Consider the following 14,384-nt stretch of genomic DNA (forward strand, 5'->3'; position numbering starts at 1 on the left):
AAAAGGGCGTCATAAGAGAAAGGGTCAGAAGGATCACCGACTACATCATAATGAAATGCAGTAAGTGTGAGGACATGACTAGATCCATGTTCTTCGCCACTGTGATGACCTTTGTCCACCAGATAATGGAAGATCTCTACCACCTCCAAGGGGATTTAGCACGTAGGCCCGTGGCTAGACCGAATGATCTCCCGCGGGCCCCAGGAGCAGTTGAGGCATTGATGTATTCGTGATTTTCATTGGAGTCTGTTATTCTATTTTCGAGTCTGTATTTTCATCTTTTGTTGGAGTCTGTCAGTTTGTTTTCGAGTCTGTATTTTCATCTTTTCATCAGAGTTTGTTAGTTGCCTTTGAGTCTGTTAGTTTTTGAGTCATCGTAATCAAAGCATTTTCTTTTTATGAAAATCTGAAAATCCTAAAATATTTTATTACTTATTTTTACACTTATCCCCCAGAACTACGCTCGGTCTGATTCATGCCGGGTCATGATACGTAGGCAATCTCCATAGGATTCGACCATAACCAAAATAAGGAAAAAGGAAAAAAAGAGAAAGAGAAAAAAAAGAAAAGAAAAAAGAAAAAGAGAGGAAAAACAAGAGAAAAAAAAGAAAAGAAAAGTGAGAGAGAAAATAAGAAACGGTAGGAGGAAAATTGTGGCAAAACAAGAGAAAGAAATGAGAGAATAAAGACAACGAGAAATTGAGCAAAGAAAGGCGGGATTGGAAAAAAAGAGAAGAAGAAGAAGAAGAAGAAGAAAAAAAAAAGAAAGAAAAAGAGAAGTCGCAAATAGAAATAAGAGAAAGCCGGGATGACGCAAGCAACCGATCAAATACATGATAGAAATGGTTAACTGCCTAGATGCATTACATTCCCCAATATGCGATTGCATATTTGTTAAGCTCTAATCACCAACAAGCTTGTTATTGATAATCCAGTACAGGAAGGTGGTTAGTTTGTTTCGCATTCTAGCAACTCACCCATATAACACCCGGTCCAAAAACAAGTCGATCATGACCAACCAGGAACTTGACTCGAGTGTTATCGATCCGTCGAAAGAGGTGGAAGAATCGGAGGTTAATCTGAAAGAAGAGATGTATAAGCTAAAACAACAAATGGCCGAGATGTACCAAGCATGGGTAAAAGGGCACCCGCCAATCCTGCCTTTGTCCCACAGTCGATTCATCCCCGGGCTTTCCCATTTACCACCACTATCAGGGCACTACATCCCAAACACCACAAGCTCCACCACCCAAACCAGTCACATACCCTCTTCCACCAGTCACTCCCATTTTTGTAGCACCCCCACCTGCGGCACTACACCGATCCTCCAGTGAGCCTCTATTCCAGACTCACGACAACCAATATTACCCACCGGAGCCCACTTTCAAAGCTCTAGAACCTTATTCCTACACTCCTCATTTTGACCTCCTTGTGGAAACTGAGAAGCCACTTAAAAATCCCAAGCAGGAGGAGATGTTCAGGAAAGTTAAAAGCCTGGAACAGTCATTCAGGAACAAACAGGGGTTAGGAGGTCTGGTAAGTGTGGCTTGTCACACCTCCTTTTTCCGCGCCCGGGGGGCGCAGGGGAGTTTTTCCAATTAAAGGACAATCGAAACGGGATGAGTTTATTTATTTCAGAGTCGCCACTTGGGAGGTTAGGGTGTCCCAAGTCACCAATTTTAATCCCGAATCGAGGAAAATAATGACTCTATATTATAGTCTGCGTACCAGAAATCCGGATAAGGAATTCTGTTAACCCGGGAGAAGGTGTTAGGCATTCCCGAGTTCCGTGGTTCTAGCACGGTCGCTCAACTGTTATATTCGGCTTATTTACCTGATTTTATACAAGTGTGAACCTATGTGCAAAATTTAACTTTTAACCGCTTTTATCATTTACCGTTATTTTTATCAAGAATTGCAACGTTATAAAATGTATCTCGAACCGCGTTACAATCAATGTACCCGTGGTCATCGACACATTTTGATTCCGTTGAGATTTGGATTTGGGTCACATCAATGCGCACCCGAGTCTAAGGAAATTAAATTATCAAAGGCGAGCCTAAAGCGACTAGCGTATTTATTTTGGGTAGGACCGTGGAATTTTACTAAACGGTCCATCCCGAAGTCTAAACGAATTTTTTAAAGCAAATATTTACTGAGGGCCCCGCAAATTGTATTTTTATTTGGCGAGGCTCATCTCATTCTTATTTTTTTTTTTTAAAATGAATTGGCAACGTCATGGACACGCGTCTCGAACCACGTCACAATCAATGCACCCGTGATTAGAAACACATTTCGACTCCGTTGAGAATTGGATTTGGGTCACATAAATGTGCACCCGAGTTTAAGAAGGTAAAATTTATTAAGGCGCGTCCTAAAGAGTCTAACGTATTGTTATTTTAGGAGGGTTGTGAGATTTGCTAAACAACCCGTCCTGGAAACTAAATTCTTCAATAATATACATTTATCAAGGGCCCCGCATCTGCGCGTTTTGTTTATTTTTTCATCGAGGCTCATCTCGTTCTTATTTTAAAAGGGCATCCTATAGTGACTACATTTTCCTATTACGTTTGTCTCTACTAATGAAAGCAATGATCCTACTTAGTTACATGTTTGCAGGTTATTTATAGCGGAGTCCCGAATGCTTTCGCAAAATCCGAAGCCCGACCGCGTACATGGACAGCCGTATGGACACTATGGGCCCAAACCCAGCCCATACAATATTGGCCGGACCTGGGCCACTGCTTTTCCGATGAAGGCCTGTTTAGCTCATTCGATTTGGGCTTGATATTTGTAAGGTTGAAATGTAGACTTGTGATGTTTGTTCCAAAAGGTGTGGTTTGCCAGTTATGACGAGGCAGCTTATCAAAGGAAATAAGATTAACTAACAATGTATTGTTTCCTACTTAACATGCATTAAAGGATATACTAATCACACACATAGCTAAAGTCTAAGGTATAGCCTATCTACACTGTCAATCCTTTTATCTACCAGCCTATATACACAATATACTGTTAAGTTGCCATACATCGACATTCATTATGTAGGAGGAATGCCTATACTATCCAGAAAAAAACGTAAACTATTATACACAATATAATGTTCGATATACAGGCTACACATGAAAATAAATAACTTCAACTCCTTTCTTTTGTATTCATGCTCAACTTTTAAGTTACATTGGCAGTGTATCAGTCGTGTACCTGGTATAGAGAACGAAAAGAAGAAAAGAATGGTCAGCTGGGCAGTATGCCACAAACACAGCAGCAGCAGATACACAGCAACAGCACAGCAACAAACCAAACCAAATGTTTTCCACAAACCTCAGACGACCAACAATATTTCCCAGAACAAAGAGGACCAACAAATAGTCGAGTACCAAACCAATGAACCCAGAAAAGAAGGATGAAACAACAGCAACAACAGAGTATTCAATGCAGCAACACTACCAATTCAATAACCAGAAACAGCTCAACCAATGCAAACCAAGAACTTGGCCAAGACAGCTTGACCAATATGCACTCTTATACCACTTCCAGGCAGTGTTTGGTTGCAGTGTTTATTGGAAACTAACTTATGTTTTTTCAGTTTTCTTTGAACTCACTAGACCTCTCTTTAGACTAAAAATTTTCCAGCCTTTTGTGTTTTTTGTTTTTCCCTCTCTGAAAGCTAAAAGTCCAGCCTAAGACCCTTCAACTTCAGCCCCTGTTTTAGTTATCAAATGGCCTATTTATAGGCCAAATGCACCATTACAGCTGAGCTGCCCTGCCTGCCAATTGGCAGAAGGCCCATACCCTTTAAGCCCATGCTAAGCATGCTTGGTGTCAGCTCCCTTTATTCCCCACGCCTGGTTTTTGTTTAATCCAGAATTATGGGCTCATTTGTTTATTCATTTTGAGCCCCCATACCCTTGTGTCTTGTTCCCCATTGGTATTAGTTTAATCCTAAGTTAGTACCCTACTTGTCAGCTCACTTAAACTAATTACTTCTGTTCTTTTTAACACCCCAGATTACCCCCGTTAACCTTGATTATTACTGCCCCTGCCTATTGCAGCCTCAGGACCTTTTTTGAACTTCTGAAAGTTCCATTTCAAAACTGCCCTAGCCTGTTTCTTTTAATTGTTTACAATGCAGTTACAAACTAACATTCATAGATAACGCCCAACATTCAAATCACAATACAGGTCCATTCAGTCAAGTGAGGCTGTACATATTAGAATATTCTGAACATTCAGTCGTTGGAAGTTAATCGACGACATTTATCAAGTCGACTATACTAATTATAACAGGTAACAATCAGTCGCTCATATAAACAAGCACATTCAGGGACCTAAAGGGCTTCTGACACTTTGGTCAATCATTGGGAACCTATATAAGTTTATTCATTTGACGACCAATCTAATCGAACAGGTTCATCACAGAGTACATTCAGAATACAAACAGAAGACAAACGACCAAATAAAAGGTCTTTACAGAGATGAAAGAAATCTGGATGAAAAATAACAAAAATAACAAACAAACACAAAGAGATATGCTGACAACTTATTTGGAAATAAAACAAAAGAACGGAAAACTTACCAAAACGTTTAAACCAAACAGACCCAAATCAAACTTGACTTCGAACTTTTGAGGCCGAACAAACTTTAATCAGGGTGTTCTCACATGAGAACACCTTGGTTAAGGTCTATTAGACCTCAAACCTATGTCAAAACTGGCCGGGTTCCCCAGGTGCATGTGTTTCAAAAGTCTGGATTTCCAGATCTGGATTTTTGGGAGTTGTGGGTAGATTCGGACCAAACCAAGTTTGGTTTGGTCACGAGGAAGGTTAGGAGAGTGTCTAGCATGAAGATGGGGTGGTTAGGCATAGGTCCAGGTTCGACTCAAATCTTCAAACGAAGATTCGAGACGAACGGAAGTGATTCGAGGCTTGTGGTTAGTGGATTCGTGTTCAGGATGGTTGGGTGCATCGGGGATGTTATTTTGGCGGTCATCGGAACTGTGGTTACCGGGCTCATGGGGGAGAACCTAGGCTGCTAGGGTTTGAGAGGAAAGGGGGCCTGGGGAAGATGGTGAATAGTGGCCGAGGGGGGGGTGTGGCTTGGGGCGTGGGGGTAAGGGGTTAGGTTTATATATGGGGAGGGTGGTTCAATCCTGACCGTTGGATCGATTACAGTTGATGGCCAGGATTTGGGGAAGCTTAACAATACGGTACCGTTTGGTTAAGTAAGGGGTCGGTTTAAATGGGAATGGGTCGGGTCATGAGGGAAAACAAAGGCCATTGGATCAATATAGATGAATGGCTCAGATTAACTGTCCCTGAAACGACGTCGTTTCGACTTAGCAGGGGCTGCATTGGACCGTTTGATTGCCATGAATCAACGGCTCAGATTGAGGCGCTGATACGACGTCGTTTGGGACGTGTCCGGGCAGCCTGTGTTTGGACTGGATCTGTGTCCTGGTCTTGGGCCTATTTTTGTTTCATTTCTTGGCCCAAACCGATTTTCCCTACTCTTTGCTTTTGTTTTCTAATAAGAAATGAAATTAAAACAACCATTAATCTTACACTTTAACACAATTATCACACACACATAAAAATATTTAAATAGGTTAAATCACCACCTAAAAGATGCATATATATTTTTTGTGAATTTTTCTTTTAATGACCGAATTACGGTTTAATTACCATGACATACATATTTTGTATTTCGTTTGATAAGATTAAATGAAAAATGGACATAACCACAAATGACTACCAGCACATGTAACGTAAAATCGAAATAATGTACAGCGAGGTCATTTGTCATTTATTTTTTGATTTGTTTTGGAGTGATTGTCCGTGAAGCAAAAATCACGTGCTTACAGCTGCCCCTCTTTGCACGGAGACACGAAGGGTTTTCGCGCAAAGATAAAGCGAGCGATTTTTGCCCGTCCGAATACTCCGTGTGAAGCATTTTTTGAAAAAGATTTGACCGAACCTTTGCTTCGGAGGTTTCCTACATATCCTGGGCTGAAACAGGAATCAGGTCAATGTAGTTCGGGAAATTTTGGTAGCTGGGACTACCATGTGACTGTATTGCTTGCTGTTGTTGTGCGCTGTTGTACGCTGCTGTAGGATGCTATTGCTCAACCGATCTCCCTATTACATTGCTCTAAAAGGAAAAACAAGAAGCTAAGCTAAACTAAGGATCCTGAAGTCTCATCCATCTTCGACTTGTTCTTGTTGCCTTGCTTTCTTGTCGGCTATCGCTTTCCTCCGATGCCTTTATCTTGTGCCTTTGGGAGATGATGTTGGTCCTTTGCTGACGTTTGAATGCCAGTTTTCATCACTTTGCTTGACCCGCTGGGGATACGACTTTCTTCTTTAAATCTTTCAATGGTTTCCTCAGTGGTATGGCTTTTCATCAGAATTGTTATGTTGGGCATGCCATAGCGTTCTCAAACTGCTCTTTTGAGACGCGTTCCTTTTTCCTTTTGAATTGCGCGCTTGCCTCTGCAGTTGTCTGCTTCTTGGTGCTGGGGATTTCATTGTTTCCCGTTTGGGGACCTCTGTTGTACCCTTCCGTCTTCAGATGGGGTGACTGATTCCAAAATCTAGAGCTGAATGTATTCCCGCATTATACTGGTGGGCGACCTAGAACTTAAATGTATTCCCGCATTATACTGGTGGGTGACCTAGAACTTAAAATTATTCCCGCATTATACTGGTGGGTGACCTAGAACTTAAAATGTATTCCCGCATTATACTGGTGGGCGACCTAGAACTTAAAAGTATTCCCGCATTATACTGGTGGGCGACCTAGAACTTTAAATGTATTCCCGCATTATACTGGTGGGCGACCTAGAACTTTAAATGTATTCCCGCATTATACTGGTGGGCGACCTAGAACTTAAAAGTATTCCCGCATTATACTGGTGGGCGACCTAGAACTTTAAAGTATTCCCGCATTATACTGGTGGGCGACCTAGAACTTAAAGGTATTCCCGCATTATACTGGTGGGCGACCTAGAACTTAAAAGTATTCCCGCATTATACTGGTGGGCGACCTAGAACTCTAAATGTATTCCCGCATTATACTGGTGGGCGACCTAGAACTTTAAAGTATTCCCGCATTATACTGGTGGGCGACCTAGAACTTAAAGGTATTCCCGCATTATACTGGTGGGCGACCTAGAACTTTAAATGTATTCCCGCATTATACTGGTGGGCGACCTAGAACTTAAAATGTATTCCCGCATTATACTGGTGGGCGACCTAGAACTTAAAAGTATTCCCGCATTATACTGGTGGGCGACCTAGAACTTTAAATGTATTCCCGCATTATACTGGTGGGCGACCTAGAACTTAAAATGTATTCCCGCATTATACTGGTGGGCGACCTAGAACTTAAAATGTATTCCCGCATTATACTGGTGGGCGACCTAGAACTTAAAAGTATTCCCGCATTATACTGGTGGGCGACCTAGAACTTAAAATGTATTCCAATTGTTTCCCCGTTCTTCCGAGAAAATTTTCGACAATCGGCAGAAAATTTTCTGCCCCGGTTTTTGGTAACTTCCATGGCATTGCATCTTGTTGCCGTCATCAATTCTTTGCTCTCCTGCAAAAGACAAAAGGATTTAGTCAGTTTTAATCGTGGTGGTAGAGGGTGCCTTTCTGGCGAGCAATTTTTCTCTCTTCTCCCCTTTTCTTGCTCTTTGTCCCCATAATTGGTTGGCGGGCAAAGTCGCCTGTTGGGGGTCTCTAGCCTGCTGGGGATCGGTTTTCAGTTTATCCCCTTTTCTGCTTTCTTTTAAAACACATGATGTGGGAGTCTGCTTCTAACTCCCGAAACCACTCCCTTTGGAGCTTACTTCTTCCAACATTTCTGAGCACAATCCCTGCATTGCCTGGGGCCGGCCTTTAAGACTGTTTGTATTACCCTGCATTGGGTGAATTCCCCTTTGGTTTCTGGTAGTAAGCTTCGACAAATCCTTTAAAGACACATTTTAGGAAAAGAAATAAAGATATGGAAAAGAGAAAATCTTTCTGAACCAATATTTTGTGGGAGGAGACAATCAAAAGAACTTATCTGGAGGACACAACTGGTCCCCGTGATCATGACGTGCACCATAGATTCCCGACCCAGTCTATTTGTATCAATCGATTTGCCCGATGGTCTGACTTGCTGGGGATGATAAATGGATGTTCATCTTGTTGCGAATGTGGTAGGTTTCGCTGCTCTATCTTGTCGCCTCATAGTGCCCTTCGAGGGGTTTTCACTAATGAGACTCTCTCTTTTCTCTCATCTCCCGGCGCCTTATGGTGCCTGTGAAGGTTTTCACCAATAAGACTCTCTCATTTCATATCCCTCATCTTACATCGCCTCTCGGTGCCTGTGAAGGTTTTCACCGATGAGACTCTCTCATTTTATTTCTTTTCGAGGAATCGGGGTGTTGTAGATATGACCCTCTCTTCTGGAGATTCTTTTGACTATCAACTCATTCCCAGTCTTACGATCCTTTTCTTTGCTGGGGATCGGTGTATTATTCTCGGCCTTATTTGCCGGATTTGGCATCTCTCGAACATTGATCGGGAGGTCTTTTGGATGTCGATGTTGGTTTTGGTGTGGGATTGAAGGAAGGCTGAAAAATGAAAACAACTTGAAGGGTGATGTGCTACAACTTTTGGAATCAAACCTTTGTTGGAACTCAAAACATAACTTCTGCCCCAGTTTTCCTGTTTGGGGAATTTATTTATTTTTTACTCTTATGTTGTGCTTCGTGCGTTACGCACGCTGTGTCTATTATGCACACTATGTACATTATGCATCCTATATTTATTATGATGCATACTATGACCGAGCCGTGAGGCGCCTACGTATCCTCTTTGAGGAATCAGGTCAAACGTAGTTCCCACGGTTTTGTATTTCTTTATGATTTCATCTTCTTTTTCTTCTTCTTTTTCTTTTTTTTTTTTTCATGTCCTTTCCATTAGTGATTCCAAAAGAGGGGTATGAAAGAATTACTTAAGGCTCAAAGGGGGAAGCAAGGGTTAAACAGTGTTTGGATAGAAGAAAGAATTGCCTCCGTCATCTCATTATCCATCAAATGCCAAATACAAACAAATAAACCAAAAATTGCCATAATTAAAGAAATTACGCATAATATCTCTTGACTGCATCTGAATTGATAGCCATGTCGACACATCTACCTTCGATATCTGTCAAACACAGAGCGCCGTTGGACAATACTCTGGTCACGATATAAGGCCCTTGCCAATTTGGGGCGAATTTGCCTTTTGCTTCGACCTGATGTGGGAGGATCTTCTTTAACACCTGCTGCCCTACCTCAAACTTCCTGGGGCGCACCTTCTTGTTATATGCTCTTGCCATTCTCTTCTGATACAGTTGACCATGGCACACTGCTGCCAATCTTTTCTCATCTATCAGGCTCAACTGTTCCAATCGAGCTTTTACCCATTCATCATCATCAATCCCGGCTTCAGTGACAATTCGGAGAGACGGAATTTCGACCTCCGCTGGTATCACGGCCTCAGTTCCGTATACCAACAAGTAAGGAGTTGTGCCTATGGAGGTCCGGACGGTAGTGCGGTACCCCAACAAAGCAAAGGGTAATTTCTCGTGCCATTGTCTGGACCCTTCCACCATTTTTCGTAGTATCTTCTTGATATTCTTATTGGCTGCTTCGACTGCTCCATTTGCCTTAGGACGATATGGGGTGGAATTGCGGTGTGTAATCTTGAATTGTTGGCATACCTCTTTCATCAGGCTGCTATTAAGATTCGCACCGTTATCTGTGATGATCACTTTTGGGATCCCAAATCTGCAGATGATATGGGAGTGAACAAAGTCCACCACTGCTTTCTTAGTTACTGATTTGAAGGTTTTAGCCTCAACCCATTTGGTGAAGTAATCAATGGTCACTAGAATGAACCTATGACCGTTGGACGCTGCTGGCTCAATGGGCCCAATGACATCCATGCCCCATGCTACAAACGGCCAGGGTGCTGACATCGTATGTAACTCTGTTGGCGGAGAATGAATCAAATCTCCATGTATCTGGCACTGATGGCATTTCCTTACGAAAGTGATACAGTCGTGTTCCATGGTTAGCCAATAACACCCTGTTCGAAGGATCTTTCTTGCCAATATATATCCGCTCATGTGTGGCCCACAAACTCCCGCATGTACCTCTTCCATGATCGTCATTGCTTGACTGGCATCTACGCATCTCAACAATCCCAAATCCGGGGTTCTTTTGTACAATACTCCTCCACTGAGGAAGAAACCATTCGACAAACGCCGAAGGGTTCTTTTTTGGTCTCCAGAGGCATGTTCTGGATATATCCCCATTCTGAGATATTCCTTGATATCATGAAACCAGGGTTCGCCATCTGCTTCTTCTTCTATGGTATTGCAGTAGGCGTGCTGATCACGGATTTGGATATGCAGAGGATCAACATACATTTTGTCAGGGTGGTGCAGCATTGATGCTAAGGTGGCTAAGGCATCTGCAACCTCATTGTGAACTCTCGGGATGTGTTTGAACTTCACCGATCGAAATTGCTTGCTCAGATCATGCAAGCATTGTCGGTATGGTATGAGCTTTAGATCTCGTGTTTCCCATTCACCCTGAATTTGATGTACCAAGAGGTCCGAGTCTCCCAAGACCAAGACGTCTTGGACATCCATGTCAGCAGCCAAGCGCAGACCCAGAATGCAAGCCTCATATTCGGCCATATTGTTAGTGCAATAGAAGCGCAGTTGGGCCGTAACAGGATAATGCCGTCCTGTTTCAGAGATGAGTACTGCCCCTATTCCCACCCCTTTTGCATTTGCCGCTCCATCAAAGAAAAGCTTCCAACCCGGTTCCTCGGGTAATTCCAACTCATTTGTATGCATCACCTCTTCGTCAGGAAAATACGTTCTTAAAGGCTCGTATTTTTCGTCAACGGGATTCTCTGCCAAATGGTCTGCCAGTGCCTGGGCTTTCATGGCCGTCCTCGTTACGTAGATGATATCAAACTCTGTGAGCAGAATTTGCCACTTTGCCAACCTTCCCGTGGGCATAGGTTTCTGAAAGATATACTTCAATGGGTCCAAGCGGGATATGAGATAAGTAGTATATGAAGACAGGTAGTGCTTCAACTTCTGAGCTACCCAAGTCAGGGCGCAGCATGTTTTCTCGAGTTGAGTGTACTTGACCTCATGCACTGTGAATTTCTTGCTAAGATAGTAGATGGCCTGCTCCTTCCTTCCTGTGTCATCATGTTGCCCCAGTACACAACCAAATGAATTTTCCAAGACTGTCAGGTAAAGGATTAGGGGTTTCCCGGGCTTAGGTGGGACCAACACGGGTGGATTAGACAGATACCCTTTGATTTGGTCGAAAGCCTCTTGACACTCTGTCGTCCAACCTTCTGCAGCATCCTTTCTCAGTAGCCGAAATATGGGCTCACAAGTTGCTGTGAGTTGAGCGATGAACCTGCTGATGTAATTGAGTCTACCCAGCAAACTCATTACCTCTGTTTTGTTCCTTGGCGGTGGCAAGTCTCGGATGGATTCAATTTTGGATGGGTCTAACTCAATCCCCCGTCGACTGACGATGAATCCTAGCAACTTTCCTGATGGAACCCCGAATGCGCATTTGGCCGGGTTAAGCTTGATATCATACCTCCGGAGTCTTTGGAAAAATCTCCTTAGGTCTGCCACATGGTCCTCCTGACGCCAAGATTTGATGATCACATCATCGACGTACACCTCTATTTCTTTGTGTATCATGTCATGAAACACAGCAGTCATTGCTCGCATGTACGTTGCCCCAGCGTTCTTTAAACCGAACGGCATTACCCGATAGCAGTAGGTTCCCCATGGCGTAATAAACGCTGTCTTCTCAGCATCCTCTTCGTCCATTAGGATCTGATGATATCCCGCATAGCAATCCACAAAGGATCCGATCTCGCGCCCAGCGCAGTTATCGATCAAGATATGAATGTTGGGTAACGGGAAATTATCCTTGGGACTTGCTTTGTTAAGGTTGCGGTAGTCGACGCACACCCTGATTTTTCCATCCTTCTTTGGGACTGGTACTACATTGGCCAACCATTCGGGATACCGAGTGACCCGAATGACCTTCGATTGTAACTGCTTAATCACTTCTTCTTTGATCTTTACACTCATTTCTGTTTTAAATTTCCTTAGTTTTTGCTTGACCGGAGGGTATGCCGGGTCAGTGGGCAATTTGTGAACCACTAAATTGGTGCTCAATCCAGGCATATCATCATATGACCATGCAAAAACATCTTTGAATTCCCTGAGAGTTTTGATCAATTCTGCTTTGACATTTGGCTCAATGTGGATGCTAATTTTGGTCTCTTGGATGATATCAGCGTCTCCTAGGTTCACAGCCTCAGTGTCGTTTAGGTTAGGCTTGGGTTTCTCTTCAAATTGGCACAGTTCTCGGTTTATTTCTTCGAAGGCTTCCCCTTCGTCACATTCGGATTCATCATCACAAAAGACCTCTTGTATCATTGAGTCAGATTCAGATTGATTTATTAGACTAGGTCGAAGATCCGCTGTGCATGCCATGTCATTAGGACCAGTAAAAAGAGAACTGTTCAGGAAAGAAAAAGAACAAAACAAGAAATTAAAATGGGACAAAAGAAAAGAACTTTATTAAATTCGCAGGCTAAAAGGGTTCACACTTTTACAAAACGAAAGTAAAATTGGGATTACACCCTTGGATAATCCGATCAAACAAACAAACAAACAAAACATTAATCAAAGCCTACTACCAAGACTCCCCTCGGACAGGAAGAGGAGTAACCGTCCAATTGTTGGTCTTGGCCTCAGGCCCCACAAATTGTATCTCTGCCCTGCTGGAACCCTCTCCAGCTTCCACCATACTGACATCCGCGAATAGTCTCTCAAAACTCTGATTCAGGTCTTCATTTATGCCGATCAAAGGTCCTTGAATCTTTGGGATCGCTGACCCCTTGGCACTAGCTTTAACAAAAGACCTCGAGAGGCGTGGTACTGGTTTAGGCAGAAACCAGACCCTCTTCTTCATTTTTCGCGCTTGCTTCCTGTCTGCTGGGGTTGGTTTGAACCCCAACCCGAAAGTTTCCAGATTCTTAGGAAGGGAGACAGGTTGGACTATCCCTTGAAGTTCAACTCCCAGGCCTTTTCCCGGCACAAACCCATTACCCAGCATCTCCGATACCATCATGACTGTTGCGGCAGCTACCCTAGGGTGCGGGATGATTTCTCCTTCAGAGATTTTGTTGGCCGACCCTGTATCGAGAATCTGGTAGACCCAAGGACCCTTGTCATCAGTGGTCTCTATGAAAGGCACAATGGTTCCGCCCACGGTGCATGTTGTATCCTCACCGTGCAACACGACCTCTTGTCTTTCCCACTCGAACTTCACTGTCTGATGTAGGGTGGAAGGCACCGCTTTAGCTGCATGAATCCAAGGTCGTCCTAACAGCAAGTTGTAAGATACCGTGGCGTCCAACACCTGGAATTCCATGGTAAACAGGACCGGGCCAATGGTTAGTTCAAGTACAACATCCCCCACAGTGGCTGTTCCGTTTCCGTCAAACCCTCGGACACAGATGCTATTCTCCCGGATTCTTCCACGGTCAATCTTTAACTGGTCCAGGGTGGATAATGGACAAATATTGGCGCTTGAGCCGTTATCCACCAATACTCGGGTTACCACCGAGTCTTCACATTTGACAGCTAGGTATAGAGCTTTGTTGTGCTCTGTACCTTCCACCGGCAGGTCATCATCTGAGAATGTCACTCTGTTCACCTCGAAAATCTTGCTAGCAATGGTTTCCAGGTGGTTTACAGAAATCTCACTGGGTACATGGGCCTCGTTCAATATCTTTAACAGGGCTCGGCGATGTTCCTCGGAATGGAGGAGTAATGACAATAGTGAGATCTGGGCAGGTGTTTTTCTCAGCTGCTCAACCACAGAATAGTCTTGCACTTTCATCTTCCTCAGGAAGTCTTCGGCCTCTTCTTCTGACACTGGCTTCTTGGTTGCCACTGGGTTGGTTTTCCTTAACTCCATCGGAGCAAAACATCGACCTGATCGAGTCAGCCCTTGCGCTTCACAACTGACTTCTTCCACCTGTTTTCCTTGGTACGTTACCACTGCTTTTTCATATTTCCAGGGGACAGCCCTGCTGTCAAGCATTGGCAGTTGGACCACCGGCTTTATGGTTACCCGTTCTCTACATACCCCTTTCAACACGACCGCCGGTGTGGGCAGGATCCCTGGTATTACCAACTTGCTTGGCTCGGGTTTGCTTGCTATGACGGACGGGTTCTTCCCCCATAATACTACCGGCCTGACACCTTCTCCCTGCGACTGT

This window comes from Nicotiana sylvestris, chromosome 10 (assembly GCF_000393655.2).
Source record: "Nicotiana sylvestris chromosome 10, ASM39365v2, whole genome shotgun sequence".
NCBI lineage: Eukaryota > Viridiplantae > Streptophyta > Magnoliopsida > Solanales > Solanaceae > Nicotiana > Nicotiana sylvestris.